Source organism: Malus sylvestris, chromosome 10, assembly GCF_916048215.2.
Source record: "Malus sylvestris chromosome 10, drMalSylv7.2, whole genome shotgun sequence".
In the NCBI taxonomy this organism is placed as follows: domain Eukaryota; kingdom Viridiplantae; phylum Streptophyta; class Magnoliopsida; order Rosales; family Rosaceae; genus Malus; species Malus sylvestris.
This window is the reverse complement of record NC_062269.1, coordinates 21634954-21658288: the sequence shown is the minus strand read 5'-3', so window position 1 is coordinate 21658288 and position 23335 is coordinate 21634954. Positions and strand designations below refer to the sequence as shown.

The following is a 23335-nucleotide window of genomic DNA, read 5'->3' as shown; positions in this document are numbered from 1 at the left end:
GATTTTGACCTTTGTTGACCATCAGTTAGAAAGACGTGGAACTTATTTTTTAGCATATCCTTGTAGTACTCGTCACTACGAATGTATAAGCAAAAACCGTTTGCGAGTCCAGATTATAACAGTATATTTACAGACGTTTGAAATTGGTTATTTAAAGTTTAGTTATAAATTAATTCAAACTCCCACCATGTGGGAGTGGTAACCGATCAGTTTTAAGGGAAGAAATGAGTGACTAATCAGAAAATTTAGAAAAGTAGTCAACCAATTAGGAGAGGGGAAAGAAGCCTCAGCTCTTCCTTCCTGTGAACGTGCACACCAAACCCGACAAGGATCCGAGTTGTTCCGGCCAAATTCCACCATTTTTCACGCGATTTGCATCCATTCTCCACTTGTAACTTCTTCCTCAACCTCTCTTCTTCCATCTCCACCAAAGATTAAGGGTTTTCAAGGCCTAAACCGTGAGGAACTCCACCGAAGCACCGAATGTGCCCGACGGTGATTCCTCCAATCTGGTGAGTTCCATCACCTAAAACTACCTTTAATCAACTTCCCTTGGACCCAGGAACAAGACCCAACCAGTGGTAGAGACGTTGGAACATTGAGGAAAGAGAATCGAAGTTCACCCATTTTAGGGTTCCGGCGGGTTTACGTGAAATTGGAGCCTTTCTCAACTAAATTGGACTTGGCCATAGGTATAAAACTTGCTCTACTCTTGGAGATCTTAATTTCTATAGAATTTGAGAAATTTTGGAGATAGCTGAATTTTCCGGCGAATTGAGGCGGTTGACCGCCATGTGCGGCGGCGTGTGACGGCGGTGCATGAGCCGAGTCACCCCCTGAACTTCCTAAGCTAAGTTTGACACCCCAATTCCATAGGGGAAGTCCGATTGATGAAATCTCATCGTTTGAACATAGTTTTGTTAAAAACCGCTACTTGAACATTATGTGAATTAACGATCCGATCTTTGGATCGTCACCAAAATTTAATACATTATGGTATGTAATATTTCAGGATATTAGAAACTTACGGATTGGGAATCTGAAGTACGGATCTTCCCAAATTAGATTTGTAAGTTTGTAAAATAAAACATTGACTACCACTTGAATAAGCAATTGGCGGAGATCCAACCGTTGGATCGTAATGAAACTTTACTATGATATTCTAGAAGTATAATTTTGATCTTTAGAAGCTACGGATTGGAAATCCGAGATGCGGAACTTCCGGATTGAGTTACGTAGGGTTGTGGACCCTACCGTTGATCTTTGACCGACGGTTGACTTTTGGTCAATGGGTCTCAAATCATTCTAGAACGTCCTTGGGATGTGTTTTATGTAAGTTACGTGTTTTATTGATAAGAGTTCTGAGACGTGATTGAATATTTGTTCTAGGTGATGATCGTTCGTGACGTCTCGATATTCGTACTAGGGAGTCATAGCGCAGGCCTCAGGGGAGTGGATCCTATAGGCCTTATATGGATATTCTCATCTCTACCTAGCACTAGGCCTTTTGGGAACTCACTGGCTTCGGATTCCATCGGAACTTCGAAGTTAAGCGAGTTCGCTCGAGAGCAATCCCAGGATGGGTGACCCACTAGGAAGTTCTCGTGTGAGTTCCCAGAAACAAAACCGTGAGGGCGTGGTCGGGGCCTAAAACGGATAATATCGTGCTACGGTGGAGTCAAACCCGGGATGGGGTGTGGGCTCGGGTCGGGATGTGACAAATTTAATCACATTATTATCCGCGTGCAAAATATTTTTTTTATAACCGGCATTACACGACTCTTAAGATGTTTTGAACATGTTTAAAATAGAGAAAATAATGCTAAATAAACAACTGATTGAATCACATTATTCCTAGCCCATTGTGAAGCTAAGCCCACCCCTCCCCTTTAGTGTAGATAATATCGTTTGTTAAAAAAAACAATTATTTGACAACTAATTTAATGTAATTTAATAGCATTATTATCCGCATGCATGAGACTTTTTTTATAACCTGCATTATACGTCTCTTAAGATGTTTTGAACGTATTTAAAAATAGAGAAAATAATATTTAATAAACAACTAATTGAATCACATTATTGCTAGCCTGATGTGAGGCTAAGTCCACCCACCTCCTCCTTAGTGTAGATAATATCGTTTGCAAAAAAAAAAACAAACAATCATTTGATAACTAATTTAATTACATTATTATTCGCGTGCGAAATTTTTTTTTTATAATTGGCATTACACGACTCTTAAGATGCTTTGACCGTGTTTAAAATAGAGAAAATTATACTTAATAAACAATTGATTGAATCACATTATTGCTAGCCCATTGTGAGGCTAAGCCCACCCCCACCCCCACCCCCACCCCTTTAGTGTAGATAATATCGTTTGTTAAAAAATACAATCATTTGACAACTAATTTAATTACATTATTATCTGTGTGCGAAAGACCTAACAAAAAAAAAAAACAATCATTTGACAACTAATTTAATGTAATTTAATCACATTTATTATCTCTGTGCAAAATATTTTTTTTATAACCGGCATTACACGACTCTTAAGATGTTTTGAACTCGTTTAAAAATAAAGAAAATAATATTTAATAAATAACTTATTGAATCACATTATTGCTAGCCCATTGTGAGGCTAAGCCCACCCACCTCCTCCTTAGTATAGATACTATCGTTTGTTAAAAAAAAATCATTTGACAACTAATTTAATCAGATTATTATCCGCATGCGAAATACTTTTTTTTATAACCTGCATTACATGCCTCTTAAGATATTTTGAACGTGTTTAAAATAGAGAAAATAATATTTAATAAACAATTGATTGAATCACATTATTGCTAGCCCATTGTGAGGCTAAACCCACCGTCCTCCCCCTTAGTGTAGATAATATCGTTTGTTAAAAGATACAATCATTTGACAACTAATTTAATTACATTATTATCCGCGTGCGAAAGACCTAACAAAAAAAAAACAATCATTTGACAACTAATTTAATGTAATTTAATCACATTTATTATCTCTGTGCAAAATATTTTTTTTATAACCGGCATTACACGACTCTTAAGATGTTTTGAACGTGTTTAAAAATAGAGAAAATAATATTTAATAAATAACTTATTGAATCACATTATTGCTAGCCCATTGTGAGGCTAAGCCCACCCACCTCCTCCTTAGTATAGATACTATCGTTTGTAAAAAAAAAAATCATTTGACAACTAATTTAATCACATTATTATCCGCGTGCGAAATACTTTTTTTTATAACCTGCATTACACGCCTCTTAAGATATTTTGAACGTGTTTAAAATAGAGAAAATAATATTTAATAAACAATTGATTGAATCACATTATTGCTAGCCCATTGTGAGGCTAAACCCACCGTCCTCCCCCTTAGTGTAGATAATATCGTTTGTTAAAAAAAAATCATTTGACAACTAATTTAATCATATTATTATCCGCGTGCAAATGACCTTTTTTATAACCAGCATTACACGCCTCTAAAGATGTTTTGAACGTGTTCAAAAATAGAGAAATTGAATCACAAGGTACTAATACAAAAAAAAACCACAAAAAATTAATGATTAAAAAAATACTGTTTAAATGACGAAAATTCCCCTATCTTATTTGATGTATTATTATAAGATACCTTTGAATTTTTTTGTCTTGGGTACATTTTTGTCCAAAGATTTTTGTTGAAGTTTGGTGACACCAAAATCACTATTCACTTTTTCATTAGCTTTATATATACTAGCATATTATGAGGTACTAATTTTTTTTAAAAAAAAACCACAAAAAAATTAATTATTAAAAAATGACTGTTAACATGACGAAAATGCCCTTGCCTTATTTAAAGCATTATTTTGGAATGCCTATGAAGTTTTTTTTTGTCTTGGGGACATTTTTGTCCAAATTGTTTGTTGAACCTTGGTGACACCAAAATCACTATTCCCTTCTCCATTAGCTTTATATATAAGATATCGTTTGTTAAAAAAAAAAAAAATCATTCGACAACTAATTTAATCACATTATTATCCGTGTGCGAACGACTTTTATTTTATTTTTATAACCGGCATTACACGCCTCTTAATATGTTTTGAACGTGTTTAAAATAGAGAAAATAATACTTAATAAACAACTGATTGAATCACATTATTGCTAGCCTATTGTGAGGCTAAGCCCACCCCCTCCCCCTTAGTGTAGATAATATCGTTTGTTAAAATAAAAAAAAAACAATCATTTGACAACTAATTTAATCACATTATTATCCGGGTGCGAATAACCTTTTTTATAACCGGCATTACATGCCTCTCAAGATGTTTTGAACGTGTTTAAAAATAGAGAAATTGAATTACATTATTGCTAGCCAATTGTGAGGTACTAATTAAAAAAAAACCACAAAAAATTAATGATTAAAAAAATACTATTAAAATGATGAAAATGCCCCTATCTTATTTGATGCATTATTTTGGGATGTCTTTGAAGTTTTTTTTCTTGGGGGCATTTTTGTCCAAGTTTTTTTGTTGAAGCTTGATGCACCAAAATAACTATTCACATTTCCATTGGCTTTATATATAGATAATGGGGGAGTGAATGTTTTGGTGGCGTAAGAAGTCATTTCTCTTTATTTATAAATTACTAGCTCACACATATAGAAAAATAATCATTAAAAAGTAAAGGAAACTATTATTAGCATTTTAAAAATTTAAGGGCTTGTTTGGTATCCTATTTGAAATTTTTTATAATTTATGAAAACATTTCTTAAGAATTTTTCTTGAAAACAATTTTCTTTAAGACTCAAAAACTTGTTTGGTATGTGATTTAAAATTTTTAAATCTTACAACTAAAATTGGACAAAAAGATCCATAAAAAGGGGGTCGAGAGAGAAAGAGGAGAGAGGAGGAAAAAAAGTAAGAGATGATTGGAGGAAAGAGAAAGAAGTGAGAAAATTGGAGGAGATAGAGAGGAAGAGGAGTGAGAGAAAGAATCGAGAGAATGAAGAGAGCGGATTGGAGGAGAGACGAAAAAGGTTATAAAAAAAAAAGAGAAGGGGGAGAGAGAAAGAAGAAAAGAGAGATAGATTTGGAGTGAGAGAGGAGGAGGGAGAGAAAAGAAAGAAGTGAGTTTAAGTTTAAAAACTCTAAAAACTCACTTTTTGTGTTTTTAGATAATAGACTATATTTTTTAGTTAGTCTTAAGTTCAGTTTTTGAAAATAGTCCTACCAAACAAGTTTTTAAGGCCTAAAACTTGAAAAAAAATTTTGAGTTTAAAAATTTGGATTCAAGTAGAATACCAAACAGGCTCTAACTGTTTCAATTTTTTTATAACTAGAAAAAAAATACTCTTATGAAGAGTGTACAATTAAGTGACAGCCCGTCCCGAATGTATATATTATTTTATCCTCGATAGTGTGGAAATTCCTTTTATACCCTTGGATGTTGAGTACATTGTGTAGTGGTGTGGTTTGAATTGGGTTTTAGACTAATCTAGTTAGTTCCTAAGTTTTTGGAACTTAAAGTTAATGGTTTTGTTATTGCTTGGTAGCCCAAAGCTGGACCACACACACACATACACCCAACTCCTGTAGACCCTTTCTTTCTCTCATTCTCTCTCGGTTTTTCTCCATTTTCCATACAACTGTATGGACCACTTCAAACCTCACTAATCACGAATTGAGGCTTTGAAGGTTGGTTTTGTGTTCCTTGCTAGCTCTAGAGTTCATTCATGTTCCTAGTTCGACGTGAAGAACTCGTTTTCCCGAGAACCAGAGAACCCAGTTTTGGAGCATTGTTTCTTTCGATCGTGATCGTGGACTTTCCAGTGGACCCTAGGAAGCTTTAGAACATCTTCACGAAGCTCAGGGAAGAATTTTGAAGTGATTTGGACGTCGGGAAGCCCTGTTTTGGTGAGTTGCAGAGGTAGCCGGATTATCGTGTCTTTTTCAGTGAAATCCCGTGGATTTTAGGACCTAAAAGTGGTAAGGTCTTGTTCTTCTAGTCACAAGCTTCATTTTGGTATATAATTCATGAATTTTGGTTGAGAATTGAAGAAGATATTGAACTTTAAAGATTTTTTCAATTTTCGGCGATAGCAGCGGCACCGGCGCCGGACTCCGGCGAACCAAGGTTGAAGGAGGAGAATATTCTGTCAACTTTGATGGAATATACTAACGCCGTCAGGTAATTATAACGGTATATGCTGATTTTTAATGGAATATTCCCTAACGCCGTTAGGGAATCTGTTTGGTGTGCCAGGCACGTGCCTGCGCATGGCCGTGCCTTGGTTGGTGCGTGAGGGCGCGCGGGTGCTCGAAAAGTTTTTCTAAAAATATGGGGGTGTTCCTGAGGTTGAGTAGGTCATGGTGGTATATTCAAATACCTCATTTAAGCAATGTACGAGAAGTTATTTCCTAGTTTTGTGTATGTGCTTTAAAATAACGTTTATATAGTTATTTCGCATATAGGTGAGACCTATCCTGAGGACGAGCGCAGTCAAGTAAGGCTCGGGGGTTACGACCCTTCCACATATCAGTGAGTGGGTTTTTGGTTTTCAGTATATACTTATATACTTGGTATTTTTCCTAGAAAATGCGTTTAAATGAAATTATATTTTGAAATGTCATGCCTATTGATTTATGCTTAGAGTATGAATTAGTATAGTATGCATAAATGTGATTTGACGCTGTGGACGCTCAGGTAAGTACCAGGTAAGTTGTAGACTGTTTATATGCAATTTGATGATGATGATGTAAGATGTGTTGAGAATTTATAACCTGCACCCCGGTGTTAGTGCTCTCGCCTGTGGCCAGGGCACATGCCTTCACGTGATGTTCACCTCCCGCACCATACGCTCACCTTGGATCCAAGTTAAGTGCACAGTCCTATCGTACAAACCACTTTAGGTGGTTCCGACTCGTAGGTGACCCGCGATTATTCGCACAGTCTTCACGTGATCGTAGCACTATAGCGTATTATTTATTTACACCCCTACACCCAGTCCTGTCGTATAGACCACTTTAGGTGGTTCCGACTCGTGTGCAGGCATACTTGTTGAGCTATAGATTCAGCCGTACATGCCATTTTAGGTGAATCCGGCTGATATGTTATTTTACCTAAGTTACTTATTTTGTTGTTTTGAGATATTTGGGCATGACATATTTATGTTTATCGTTTTCTGAGCATGGTTTTGAGATATGTATATTCATACATTCTATTTTCTGGGAAACTATACAGGTTTTACGGAGAGGGGTTAGAACTTTTGTTAAATGAAATGGTTTTGAAAAGTTTTGTTTTTGCCCACTCACACTTTCTGTTTTGCGCCCCTCCAAGTTCTAGTTAGGAGTGCTTGTTGGTGGCTTACGAGGAATTCACGACAACTCTAACAAATTATCACCAGTGTAAGATTATCTTTAGTGTTGTATAATTAGTATTCGTCCTGCTGGACTGCACTTAGGCTACTTATGCTCTGATTGTGAACTCACTCTTATTCTCATCTTGCACCTTATCTTATCTAGTGCTCTAGTTAGTTGGTTTTTATTCATTCGTATTTCCTTATATCTTTATTGCTTTCGCACTGTGCACATGGCTACGTCACCCTCTCTTGACGGCCAGCATGCCTCGATCTAGGTCAGGGTGTATCAGTGTACAATTAAAATTTTAGAGTGCGACTTACAATTCTCAAAGTAAAAATTTCGCAAATATATTAGATTGGTCACATTGTTGATACATTCTCTAATACAAATAGTTCTTAGAAGTAATGTAGTGAGTTTGCTTATCTAAGAGCTTCTCCAAAAGAAGTATCAAATTTTAAACATCAAAACGATATTTGATGGCTTATGTGGCAATTCGACATTTTATACAATATTTTGCTCCACCCGATATGTTAAGTAATAGGGGCTTTTAGATTTCAGGGTTTCAATAAGATTTTTTTTAGATTTTAACCTGATTGGTTGTCAAAATCTAATAAGTCTTTATTTTTAAAATTTACCATATAAGTAGTTATAGCACATTTATTATTTATGTTACCATTCGAAATTCTTTACTCATCCATAATAAATGTATTTTTTTTTGTGCTCCAATCATATTAATAGATTAAAATTTAATAAAAATTCAAATTCTTATTATTAAAAAAATTAAACAACAAAACAAAAACAATTTATACATAACTTTCGGTACCTTATTTTATTCATAGGTACGGAAGTATCGGTACATAAATTTCGGTACGAATGTATCAGTACATAACTTTAGGTACCTTATTTTACTCATAGGTATAGAAGTATCAGTACGTAAGTTTCGGTACAAATGTATCAGTGCATAACTTTTGGTACAAATATATCGATACAAATGTGTTGGTACTAATGTATCGATACGTAACTATAGTATCTAAACATACATATGTACGTAATATGCATAGTCATAAATATGAAGAATTTTACGCACAATGAAAAATATATGATAATATATGATGAATAACATTTTTATTATGGGAAATTAATGTATGACCTACAAACAAAAAACTAAATAACTATCACAACCTCTTTAATATTCAAAAATTACAATTAAATGCCAAGGATTAAAATTAGTTTTTAATCTTAGACAAGGTTTTATTCACAAAGTAATCTTACACAAGGGTTAAAATAGATTTTTTTGTAAATAATAACGTCATTTAATAAAAAATCTACTATTTTGTAGGGTCCGATGATTGAGGCAACCAATCAAATAGTTGAAAACTTAACACATTTACTAGATATTATATTAATCTATTAAAAAATCATTTAATAAATTGGACATGTGCTGTTAAATTTGACAGTAAAAAGTTTTGCCTTCAATTGACTCAGAGCCACGTAAGAAATTAAAAGATCGGTTGGAAATAGTTTGCTGCCATTTTTTACTGTAGTAAATTTACATGGCAGTTTTAAAGTCTTATTTGAAGATGCTCTAAATGACATTATTGTTTCATTTTTAAGTCGATATGATTAGATATTTGATTTTAAGTTTCTTTGTTTCTATTGCTTAGTGAAGTTGTTGTGGGGTTTTGATGGGTGAAGTGGAGGGTAATGCATGGGGCCACAAGAAAAAGAAGACCCGTAAGATAAGAAGACCTCTTTAACTTATGCATATGTGGATACCTGCACCGCCCAAAAAGAAATATCCTAAAGATAAAAATCCAGTGATTGATAAGAAATATATAGTTTATTTTACATATTTTAAGCTTCTACATTATTCAAGAAAAAAGGACATAATGATTGACGATTTTAATTGTTGTTTTAAACTTTCATGATTAGAAATGTCTTGGAGGACTTTGTTTGGACTGATTTTTATATGGTGATCCACAAATGAATCTCATAATATTGGTTTGATTAAAAAGATCCCTACGTGTGTGTTTTCCAATATTAAGTTTTTGAAAAATTAAAATTAAAACTCTATTGTCGACGTTTTTTATTTTTTATTTTTCTATGTATCCGAGGAAATTGAACTTTGAAATTGAGTTTTTGACACTGAAGAAGGATCAGCCCCGCATATAGACTTAGGACTTTACAGAGACATATATGCCTTGCGAACCCCTTTTTATAAGGGACAATGATTGTCTGCCCTCCCACTTCCAGTCTCGTTCCGTGCCCTCTTATTTGTGTGGTCACAGTTAAATCACGTCAACATTTTATATTACTATTCATTTTTGCCTTATTATCTTTATAAAAAAAAATATAAAATGTTGACGTCGTTTAAACGTGACAACATAAAACAGGAGGGCACGGGAGGACACCAGAAGTAGGAGGACAGACAATCCTTGTCCTTTTTTAAGAGGCTCCCAAAATCAAGTTCCTAAAAGAGAGTTTTACAGAGACACAGCTTATTCTCCCTAGTGTCCTATGTCGGCTTCCATTACAAAACCCTTTCATTAAAGGTCCTTAGATATTTTTTTTTGTCAATGGTTGAGAATTTTTATTAAACAAAGTTTAAATAGGCAAATTACATTCTATGTAGCTCTAGAAAGGACTGACAAACAAAAAGAAACACCAGTTATGCAGACAAAGCATGAATAATGGTTTTTTTTGCAGCAATTACAAAATATACATAAATAGTAAATAAAGCTAAACAAAAAACATACAACATCAAAATACCCAAAATAAAATTGAAATTTATCACCAATTAACCTACCAACCGAAAGAAGCAGCCAAACATCACAACTATATCCACCAACCTAGGACCATCAAGAACAAAGTTCCAATGCCGGCAAAGTAAGACATTAATTCAGAACCAAAGGAGGCGGGGCAAAGCTCCATTTGTTTTGCACACCTTCAACTGAATGAGCAACAATTCACAGAAACTCTGCCAGACTTATCAAGGTTGGAACTTTTCTTTTTTAGGTTTTCTCTCTTAGATTAGTATAGGTGGCTTATATTAAGGGTAAAGCTAGAGAAAACAAAATTTTAAACTAAATTTGTAAACTAAATGATATGTCAATAATAAGAAACAAACACGTTAATCAATATTTAGTTAATAATCGAATAATCTACAACTATATTATTTGATTTGCAAATTCGATTTTAAAAAATTGATCTTTCTAACATTATCATTACGTTAATATGATTTTAACGGTCATTAAACCTATTTTTCTGTTTACCCAAAAAATAAAAAACCTATTTTTCTTTATGTCGACCAAAGTCACCCACATCTGTGTGGTCGGCAAACATGAAGTCGGTGGAGCCGTGGAGGCACTTTAAACTTTTAAAAATATTAACCCACTCAGCCATACGATAATTACAATACCAATTCAATTCTCCCACCAGAAGTCAAAATTTAATAATAAAAAAAACATATGGTGTGGGCATTAACTCGGACGCAGATGTTGTGACAGATATCGAAATCCCTTATGTCGATTTCATATTTTATTGCGCTGAAATTAGTAAAACCATTTGCATATTTTGCAAAGTGAGTGGAGTAAGATTTTTTTTCAAATTCCATTAGATTTTTTATTATTATTTTTTTTGTTTTGTCAAACTATAGATTTGTTAAATCAGATGTTAAATTAAGAAGGGTTAAAACCCATGCGATGGTGTAAGAGCAACACTCATCTTCACCATTGTTTTAGAGAGTCATTTGCCAAATTCCTTTATCAGGAACGCACTCAATGAACATTACAAAAGCATGCGGAGAGGAATTTGTAAACTTTTTACTTAAAATGTGTCATTTGCAAATCTCTTTTACATACCTTTAAATTTTTCGCACAAAGATAACCTTGGAGTTTTCATGAGGTTCTAAATTCCTCCTGGGATCCTAAAGCCAGCAACGGCTAATTTTGTATTAGGGACACGGCCTTTTTTTTTTTATGTTCATGTTTTTCCCCTAGGTTTAGAGAAAGCTGCAATCAGTAGAATCTTCTCAATCCTTCCTCCCCGGGGAGGAAGAACATGAAATCATAAAGGGGCGTCGAACAAAAAAAGAAGTGTCATGGACTAAAAGCTACTTAGTAGAAACTTTGTATTTTGCTTTTGTTGTACTACCAAGTCACCACGTAATGATAGAATAAAATACAACAAAAAACATGCAAAATTTACAATCAAGACTCGAATTTTTAATAACGTTACAACAACCATAATTAACCCAAATTTGATGTAGTATTAACAACTTTAACTCATTACGTACAATGAATAAACCAAGGACATGAATCCTCTTACCTAAAATGCGTACTAGACAAACCAACTCTCATGAAACGCAGTGTTTGATGATACAGTGGATAAATAACACAACCATTTTAGTAATAGCCACACTTGCAGGCGTGCCTACACTTGCAACACGGTGGAGGCACAAAACATGGCGCCTTGGGAGTTTCCGACGACAACCAATGCACAACCGCTAGCAACAGCAACGGCGTGGCTATGAGCCCCCAATTGATCTCAAATTTCGGGGTTTCAACATCGAAGGAGATCAAAGATGACAGAAGAAGAAGCACCGCGACCACTGCCAAGAAAACCAGAACCGGGTACGAGGAGGGGGCTTCTCTTCTGCAACAGTGATGATGTCCCATCAAAGATTTAATGGCCTTTGTCAATGGAAGTTGATGTTTGTACAGAGAAACAAAGTGGATGGAATTCGAAATTTGAAACCCAATTGACATATAAACAAGAACTTTTGTATATCTAATAATCTCAACCGCACAAGTATTTGGTGTTTTCTTTTGGACTCAGCATTTGGTTTGGTGGTTGCTTTATCAATCGTTTTCATACCAGCTGCCTAATCATACCATTTAGGAATATAACACCACTAAATAATCAAAATGAAAGGGGCCCAACTGAATAAGGGGGTGGGTTGAGTACATTTTAGGTGAAAATCCATCATGATCATATAGTAGAGATCGTAATCAGTGCAGTTCTCAGAAAAAACGCTTGTATGCAGAAGTGCTTTTTACGTTCGCAAACAAGCTCTAATACCACGAATCAAACCGAACAAAAATGTGGAAACATTTGACAATGCATCATTTACGCTTAAACTTATGCTTAAATTAGCAATAGAATTCAGACCCCAAAAAGGATTAGACGGCCGATTAACATGCATATGTTAGGCCCAAGTCACTATTATGAACAAACAGCTTTGTTCTTCGATGAGGATTTGCTACCAATTGTAGCTCAAAGAATGAGAAAGGTATGACTACAAAATTTATGATCTCATACACATGTTATCCTATTTGTTACAACTTACATGTTACAAGAGTTGTACAGTCACGTGAAATGACGATGCCGGTATAGCCCACCATGGAAACAAGCTTCGGTTAGACTTTTCCCTGGTATTGGAAATTGAGTTCGTAATCATGTTTTAGAGTTGCCAAGGTGTTTCTGCAAGGACCTCTGCACAAACAAGAAGAAAATGTGGGACTGCTTAAATTCCCTTCAAGTCATACGTTGAGCCTTGACAAAGGAAAAATTGTTTACCCCCAAATATGGTATGAAGACGTTGAAGATCATCTGGCGAGCTAGTATCTATTAATGCGTACACACCTGGTCTTAGAGCTTCGTCTATTTCCCTGAAAATTAAACATAAAACTGTTCAGCTAGTTCTGCATGACACAAATGTATTTCGGTCACCCCAAGATTATCCACTCCAAAAGATAACGAGTTTGGAGATCGTAAATTGTAATATATCACCTGAACATACTTTTTTCTTTGGGTAAAAATTATCCTCCCGTTGTATAAAAATGGAAGGTGATAGCATTGTTTCAAACTCAAGTTTCCGGAAAAGTTTTAAGAGGGAGGAAAATGGGAAGCAAGCGACTTATGAGCATAGCATCTACACCAACCTCACCCTTTTCACCTTTAACCCTGGGCCAGTGGGAATTGAAATGTAACATACTAATTTTGGATGTATTAATTCATAACAAATACAATTGATACATATGTGTATAATTAACTTATCGGTTATGCCTTTTGAGCTCATCAAGAATCTCGTGAAACATCACAACAACAAATATTTTAAGGTACCAGAAATTACCTTTTGATGCCTGTTTTACAGGGGCCATATCCTGAATAAATCCATATGTAATTGGATAAAAATTGGGCACAATGCGGACCAAAGACTTCCTTTTGATGTCTTATCTGCAAAATAGATATGACAAAATATGGTGAGAAAGATCCCATTTTGTTCCCCCCTTCGACGTAATGGAACATACCCAAAATACAAGATGATATATATAACTTTAGTGAGGCATGCATATGAAAAGTCACCTACCTCTTTGTGAATCCTTCGGAGACTACCAGCACATTTGACTCCCTCAGCCACTTCCCATGAAAAGAAACCTTTCTTGACGACTGCATCAGCGTCCACCGTCTCCAAACAATGAAGAAGTACACGAACAGAAGCTTCAAGTGTAGCAACGCACCATTCACATTCACTAGAAATTTTGAAACAACGATTGCAACTATATTCAGAGTCTACTTAATGAGGAAGGAAACTATAAAATGAAATTAACTTCAGAATGCCATCTCAACTCTCTTCAGTAATCAATTTGCAAAAAAAGCATATAAAAGATTAAAGCTATTCTTCTTCATATTCAGCCCTTTACTTTTATGCTTTCCAACTTGGCCCAAGGTTAATAGTCCAAGTAAGGTTTTTCATACGAAAGGAATACACTAACCTTTTGTGATGCTTCAGAACATTATGCAACAACTGACAGCAGGCAGAAAACAGGTCAACCGAGTATTGCCTATCCATGCCAGAGTAATGAAAACTTGCTACTGGATTAGAAACTTGGTTATTTGGAATTGTTGAAGAATCATCAGGAACGGGAGCTTCCGAAAGTTTTAAAAGATGGAAGTCTTGAAAAAGTGCTGAAGGTATACATAAAGATTGTGCTACATGGCAGGGTCCATTTGGTACAGAGCATGTTTGCCAGAAATTCTAACCAGTACATCAACACACATAAGAATGACTGATCCTGGATCTGGATCATTATTTTTTTTTGAGAAGAGGATCTGGATCATTATTAGTATCACCTTTCCTCTGGATCATTCTCTCATAAAAGATTACTGGACTTTGCAAGTGTAGAATAACATTGAAGGCGCTAGCAATGAAGCTCTGGATGTGTCTTTGAACGACCTTCAAACGTTTGCGTCCTGAAGGGAAAACAAATGATCAGAAAAGCAAGTCCCAACAACCTTTAGTCATATGCACTTGAAATCTATATAAAATACGTACTAATAGCGGACATGACCATTAAACATAACAGAGCGGTGACAAACAATGTGATTTCATAGAGCAGCATCAATTACCTGGAATCTACAAGGATAAATATTATGAAATATACGTAGCAAACTTTCATATTTTTTTCTCAAACATTATGACTAGTAGAAGACATGTAAAGGCAAAGATTTAGTTCATAATCCCTATGCTCCAACACTGGACCAGTATCTTCCAATATAGGTTCCAAAATGCTCAAATGTTTTTAAATTACATTCATGATATGCATGCAAAAGGAAGGAGGTTCAGTAACATTAGAAAATATATCCCAATATGTATTACAGCGTTTCCATTTAAAATGAAAGGTCCAGTAAAAACTTTACTGATAGTAAAACACCTGGAACTAAAGTATAAGTTAGAATTCAGTTGCAAATGCTACTTGAACAACAGTTACTATAGACACCTTAGACAATATAATAGAATCATATCATTCAAAATTATCAAAATATTCCATCCATAGATGTGTTGATTACCTGAAACAAACTCCAGTACCAAATCCAAGCAATCCAGGCCAGCAGCAACAAATGAAGAAACCTTTCCCCCATCTACACTTCCAGTATGTATGTCATAACTCATAGTGCACCCTTCCCACACACCGACTACTTCTCTCTCTATAGCTTGTAGAGCAGATAAAAGATGCAACTCTGATGGTTTCTTTATGAACACTATGAACGATGACCCTAACCTAGCTTTAAGTTCATCCAATAAGTATGGCCAGCCAGACAGAGAAGCTTCAGAAAATCCATAGGATAATGGATCATTTTGGTGCTCGACTCTGTCTCATGAGATACCAGGGTGGCTCTTTTTCCCTGTAAAGTTATGCATTTCCCCAATGCCTGTAACTGTAGCTGAACCATCTTGTCATACAAATTTCTGGATAACGGTTAGTCAGTGGAAAATGATTCGCCAATTCTTCCACGTACTTAAGAACACCATCTTAACACACAAAATAAAAAAAGTGTGGCACCTGATCCATGTCCACTGATTCCAACAAGAAGAGTTGTGTGACGCCATTAAAAATATGCACGAAGCTTGGGGACAGGGGAGCACTATTCATATGCAAACTTAACTTCAAAATAGCTGATGATGCAACAAACAACTGCCTGAGCAAAAATGCTGCGTCCAGGTAATCACCTTTTAGCAGGCGTCTCAACAAAGGCTTATTTAAAAATTGCAATTCAAATGAATCAACATTAGTCAATGCACTGGCAGCCAAAACTGCACCTTTCAAATGCAACTTTCTTCTACGGACATTACCAGACCCCGAGTTATCATGGATGTCAGGTGATGCTGAGCAGGTCATTGCAGCTCCTGATTCATTATGCAGTCCGCCGAGTGCAATATCAGTCTCAACGCCAGTGCCATCTGTTAAAAACTCCTCTGCACCTGAATCTACATTGCAGTTTGTCTTTTGAATATTTTGAGCATCACATAAAGTTCTGGACTGTTGATTATCGTCAAAAAGAACATTTGTAAGAGAATACTAGAAAATTCTGCAAAAACATTTATACAAAGGTTGAGTTCGGTGATGGGTTCAAGCTTCCGACGTGATGAGTATGCTTCATGATCACTATTTCTCGCATCTGAAAGGTTCACAACAAGTGCTAGGCCCCATAAAAACCCACTAAGGCAAGAAATTAAGGATGAAAACTTGTTCAAATTTAGAGCATCAACATCAATCCCAAGTTTTCCTTTATAAGGGCCCTCCTTCAAATTAAATAGTAAGCTTTGCATCTGTTCTGTCAAAATCTTAGCAATAATGGCTACACTTTTCCTGGCTTCAACACATTTGAAAGGATCCAAGCACGGTTCAGATTCACTTGAATTACTATGTTCATAGACAGGTTCAGCATTCAATTCGGCAGCTTTGGGGAGACAAACAGCATGATTAAGTTGGTATTTACTTGATGTCAGAAACACATAAAATGTGTGATCCATCAGTGACAACATCATTCCATTAAATGGGTGACGATTATCTTTTGAAAATGACTCTTGAGTCCCAAGAACCGCATAAACTGACTTGTAAAGCCATAACATAGGAAATGTATCCTCGAGGAACACTGAAGCATGTGAGGTTTAACTAGCTACTGTCTCCTCTTCACAAGCCAGAATTACATGTTTTAAGGCCTTATGACAAGACACAAACAATCTGAAGAGCTCGTGATAATGATGTGAGTTCAAAGCATTCTGACAATCTAATAAGCCGCCAACAAGAAGCCTGAAACACAGAACAGGTAATATTAACAAATATCTTCATTGAATGGCTACAAAGACTACACTTAATCAGAGCGCTTCAATTGTTAAGCACATAAATGTTTTTCATGAGATATGAATTCTGTAGGCTGCTGCGGAAAAGGTGCACATGAGACTATAGAAAGAAAGTTCACAAGTTGAAAGAGTATGGCAGTGATGAGCTGTTCTGCGCAAAACACTTTCTGAAACGATTTTACAAGAAGCAAGATTTTAGCCATTTTTCTCTTTTTACATGTATTCAAATGTATTATGTGCAAGAAAAACTGAACAACCAAATCATAGTATCTGTGTTAGGTTTTCGTAGAACTCAAATCAATTAAGTGGATAACTCTCTTATTGAGTACTCAAATTTGTGAAATAATTGTTCACCAGACGATTTTTTTTTTAAATATTTTATGTTTATTGAAAAATAAAAGCAACAAGAGCTATTATGGGGACCAGTGGTACTATATCACACCATAAAAACTAAGTTGAAGGGATAATGTTCATACCTTTCAAGGTTGAGAATAGAAGACACATAAAGTGAAATTGATTTTGAAGTCAAATGACCTTTTGGCATGTGGCACAAAAGATTAAGTAAACTCCGGCAAGCTGTAAATTTCATGATGTGATGGTAGGGCTTTTTGTTCCTTGCAACTTCCTGCAAGCAGCTTATCAGAAGAATGAGTGACCGAATTTGCTACTGAGGAACAGTCAAATATGTTGTGTTTGTCAGAGGAAACGACAGCTGATGAGTTCTCCAGGTCATTTAAAACTTTCGGCCAATTAGGTGATGTTTTGAAATCAATATTGCCAGATGCAGCGCCACTCATGAATTGTATTGTCGATTTCTCCAATGCATGGCAAAAACTCGATGCAAAATACCTGCAGACAAACTAATAAAAGAGATAGAATAAATAACTGGGTAGAAAATCTTTTTATAAAGGCTCATTGAATGGTGTATGTGTCTATAAGAGAGAATAAAGTGTAAGAAAGAGTCAACGAAGCACCACGTGATGTTTGATAGCAACTTACTCTTTTGCTCATACAGAATGGAGTCGATGAAGCATTGTGATGAGATTTGGTGCAAGGTTACTTTCTTCATCCTATTCCTGTCAGCATGAGTATTGTGCTCTCTAACCACCCCGAAGCTGCTTCTTACACAAGGAAGGGAAGTTTGGATTAAAAGAGAAATAAATGTCTTCAAATTCTTTTTAGTCACATGGGTATCAATATTGTGGCAAAGAATCCACCAAATTGCAGTTGGTAATGACTTCTTGTTCAAAGCAGAAAAATTGAAATCCCATTCATCACTTTCATAGGCAACCATTTTATTACAGCTTGTATCATCCGGAGTGAAGATTGGCTGTTGATATTCCGACACTAATGATAGGTGCTCCATCATAAAACCAGTAAGACCTGTAGCCTCTTCCCTCAAGGTAGAGATGTGCCTTTCCAGTTTTTTTATTCTTTTATGACACCTTGACAAGCCAGCATCATCAAGCAACCTGACTTGCACCAGATTTTTATTATTTTGCATCACATACTCAGAAGACTTTATATGCCTATTCAAATCAACAAGCCTTCTAACAGCCATAGCATGCATTACATAAGTCAGAGACCAAGAATCTGTCGCACAGTTTTTACAATAGATATTTGAAATGGATTGAATAACAACAAGAAGAGAAGCTGAAGGTTGCTTGATCCAAGAAAAATACCCCCCATTGGTCCAGTCAGTCATCTACATCCAATCACTACCAGAGTATGATGCGAATGAATCTCCCATTGCTGCTGACATCTCTCTTGATAAATCTGAAGGCATAAGGATCATTGCCGACCTATATAAGCTTTGGCAGGACATATACAATCGAAAGAAGAACACAAAAACCCAATGAGTGGACAATCCAAATATCAGCAAATTATTTTTATTTTCAGCTGTCTCGTTGTCAAGACCTTTTCCAGCAACAGAAAAAAGGAACTAGTTTAAAGCATCTGGCTGTAGTCCAACCAGACTACCCATGCAAGGACAAAGTACTGTTATAAGGTCCTTTTAGAAACTCCAAGGAGGTTACAGTTTCCAGTTGTGGCAAACAGTGAGTCTAGCACTAGTGCATATATTTCAGACAACACTCTCCCCAAAAGCTCAGCTTCCAGATTAAAACCCTGCACGCTACTTTGCACATCCTGTCTGCCAACTTCTGTTTCATCAGATTTTGAACAACTAATTTTCATCCACTCTAGACATTCTGATACATCCATTGTTAACCGACCAATACACCCACTTGCTTGTCCTTCTGGTATGGACTTAACAGCTTGTTGGATTGCAATCTTAAACTCTTGTGAGCATAATAACATTTCCACTGATTTTGCATGAGCTTCACCGTGTAAAGAAATCACAAACCTAGTATAGTTCCGTTCACCATCACCATTATGTGAACTTAGAAGCCTTATTGCTTTACACAATGCAAAAATAGTATTATTCACCTGCAGTACAATAGTAAACGATGGGATTAAACCACAGAAAAACCTGAAGAGAACAAAACAGACTATCAGTTCTAGAAGTGATCTGTGACAATTCACCACCACCCCCTAAAACTCATGAGTGAAACTGGTAACATAGTTGATTTTGGAAACAGTAACACATATATAATCAGGTATATGTATATGCACGCAGAAGTTAAAAAGAAGTCAAATGCTTGATCAACGAGCATTTTACTGACCTGGCGAAGTTGACTATAGAGAACAACAAATTGGCATCCAATATCAGTTATCTTGAAAGATAAGGAGCACTGATCCGGAGCATCCATCAGAGAAAGCCCAACAGCTAAGTGAGAAAGCATCAGAAGCCACATGCTTACCAAATCCTTCTCTATAACCTCATATTCAATTTCCAATAGGTACCCCACAGCAGAAAGCACCTCATTGGTTATTAAAGTTAAAGTTTCCACTCGTGTCCCGTTAACAATATCATGTTTCGATGACTGAATTAAATTGGAGGACAATGATATAATCATATTATAAACCTTCTTCAAGAAATTAAGGCAAGCTCCCTCAGATGTGTCCTCTGTTCTCACATAAACTTTTCATGCATAAAGCCACAAAGTAAATTACTAACAGATTTAAGCGTGCAATGGACATCCAACAATACAGGTCCCAATTGCAGCTTCCATAATCTGTACAAAAAAATCAAGAAGTGAGTTTCGTGTTTCTGCATTGAAACTAGTTGAGCAGTCATTATTCCCCATCATTTTGGTACTTTCAGTCAGCACTGAAGCTCTTTTTAGCTTTTTAACTTGATCGATGAGCAAGAGAAATAGTTCTCCTATGCTTTCCACTGCCAAAGCATTCTTTCCAGTTTACAAATAGATGTCTGTGATAACTCTTGAGCGTTGTTTTGGAGTCCTGTGACTTCCCAGAATTGGATGTGGCATATTTTTCACTACTGCACAAGCTCAAAAATCCATCAATGTGGATTGGGTGATATAGCCCATGAGATAGGACTTCTTCAACTAGCTTCAGTAAGCTCCTTGTCCAACCAGGATTACTTTCATCAATCTGAAGATGCAAGAGACCCAAGAGATGCAACAGAGGCTCAAGGAGTTTATCTATAAAATCACGAAACCCGTTCTTCCAAGCTGGGTGAGCCCTCAAAAACTTGGCAAATGGCTCAAGCACCAAGCACAAAAATCGGAAAACAAAGTCACCTCCATTGCCACAAACAAGATTTTCAACGTAAAATTTGTGGAGTAAATCAAGCACTGCACCTACAGTTGAAACCCACAGATCTAAATTTTCATCTGACATGCCTCCATGGGATGCAAATACCAAAGATATGCAATCAAGCACAGTATTGTACAATTGCAACTCTTCACTACTGATAGACAAAGTCGGGCGTGAAGATGTTTTGTTCAATAAGGACAGTGCATTTCTAGCTATCAAATCAATAGAGCGTACAAGGTTCCGTGAGAAATTTAGAGAAACATTCAATTTCAAAGACTCCTCCAAGCAGAATTTGAAAATTTCCCAGCACCTAATATCCAAATTTGTGTCATTAACTTCGGCTTGATGCTTCACTCCAACACTCTGAATTTTCTTTCCTGAAGAAATCAACAATGATTGGATCCAATCATTGACAAAAATTATTAAACGTGACATATTCACTGCTTGATTATCCTGGTCACTCTTGCCGCCTTCTTCTTTTACGCTCGATATCACTAAACCATAAGCTAGTTCCACCTTCCTGCATTTTCATTCCTCGGTTATCAGAATTGAATATTCTTTCAGATTAGAAAGTATATTCATAGGAATTAAATCTTAAGCCTCCTTTTGATCAATTAATGAGGAAACGAAGACAACATGAAACTTGAATCGTGGTTTTTACACTCAATTGTTCCTCTAATTCAACCAATTTGGCTCGAATGAGGTTATAAGTTCCTTGGTTCCCTCTTTCTAAAACAAAGCTTCACCGACTTTACATTTCATTAATCTTGGTGCCTACTCGTAAAATAAATAAACAAAAACGCTTAAATATCGAAATATTTAGCCAAGAACCAACACTTGATCACAAACTTTTAAATTGAATTTTCCATTCTGTCAGCTGAGAAACTTGTAGGAACATAAATTAAATCACATCCATCAAGCTCAATGTAATCAAATTTCCGCACTTCCGAAACCATCAATCGAGTGAATTCAAACTTTCTCGCAATCCAAACACATTAAAGCAAATAAATCAATAAAAAGGTATAAAATATACTCACTTCTGAAGATCAATTTCTTTGTTCTGGATTGACAAAACCAACTCCAGGTTCCGCCATGGACCAGCTTCTTCGAGATCGTGACTGGGTTCTCTCAGCTCGTGTTTTTCAGCTCCTTTAACTTCCATCATGTCTTGCGGTTCAGTCTCTTTCTCTGAGAGATTAATACGCTGCGTTTTGGAAGGTCTTGGGAGCGCTCCAAGACTCCTCTGCTTTCTCTTTTTGTTCTTTGATCGTTGCGCTTTAGGGGTGGCTTCGGAGCCGGCCATTGTTGAACTCTTCTGTCAGTCACTGCGGTTTTTTGGGGTTTAACGGATATACAAGTTGACCTTTTAGGGTTTAACGTATGCAGTCAGGGCGGGCTGCAGGGTTGAAGAAAAGATAAAACGGCACCGTCCGGTTTTAGAGCTTTTGATACTTTCTCATTTTATTTGTTCACGAGGACTATTTTAGCGCCCGTAAGGGTGCGTTTGTTGTACCTACCTCGGACTGGACTAACTTTGTGCTGCTCAACCACACTGTGCTATTGTATGACTTCTATTTCTCCATTGAAGAGGGCAGAGGAAGGTCTCCGGACAACTCACCTAGCATTTTGACGACTACCCACTTTCTATCTCTGCAATTACAGAGCTCTGAAAACCCTAGAGGGAAACTGAAGCTTATGGATTGATGTGAATTTGGGTGGGTTTGATGGGGATTCGGTGGAAAATTAGAAGATGATTTTTGGGGGAAATCGGGGAAATCAGGGTTTTGGGGTTTGAATTTGTGGCGAGATTTACATACTGACTGGGATTTTGAAGAGAAGGAAGGAAACAAAGCTCAGTCAAGGAAGCGAAGAATGAGGCGCTTAGTGAGGTCCTTAGCAATCCCATGGTTCAACAGGGGACTAATTTGACAACGTAACGAAGCTCCGAGTCAAAGCGAGTGAAGGCTAGTCTCATTTAACTTAGTCCCCAAACATAACAAACATGGGATAATAGTCCTAGCTAGTCCACTCCCACTTAAGAAGGTGAAACAAACACACCCAAATGTCTTGCTAGTCTTGCATTAGTTGTTTTTTATTGTAATTGCAAAGATATATTTTTAATGTATTGTGCAAGGAGAGGCTTTTTCTTTGTCATGCATGTTCTAAAAATTTGTCATGGTTTTTTGTTTTCACTTTTGCGTAAAGTAATGAATTATATGTTATTCATAAAATTGTCAGACAACATGGGATTTTGGATGCAAGTTTCTACTTAAAGCCCATGAACATAGTATGTATATACCATATGTAAATGAAAAACATAGTAGATAAAAACATTAAGTATGGGTAGTAATAGACAAAACAACTTAAATGTCAAAATATAAAGTTCGCATAACAAAATTTACATTATTCAAGCATAATCTCACTTTGAGATGACATGCCCAAAAAGTCCCATGTTTTTCTTGGTTGGACCAGCCTAGCCGGCGATTTCCATCTTCTTGAATTAGGAGGGCAAGAACAAGTGTAGGAAAGGCCCAAAGCCAATCCCAGAGTATAGTAAAGCTTCATAGGGTCTTAGCTCGAAGATGTAGAACAAAAATTCGTTCACCCAAATAAAAAAGATTTTGATTATAGTTTTCCTTGCGATGGTCCGAGACGAGGTG

General features: G+C 36.2%; 1 pseudogene; it reads right to left on the bottom strand.

The window, feature by feature from the left end:
* Positions 1-11460: 11460 nt before the first annotated feature.
* LOC126585819 (uncharacterized) lies at positions 11461-22869 on the bottom strand (annotated as a pseudogene).
* Between the last annotated feature and the right edge of the window lie 466 nt (positions 22870-23335).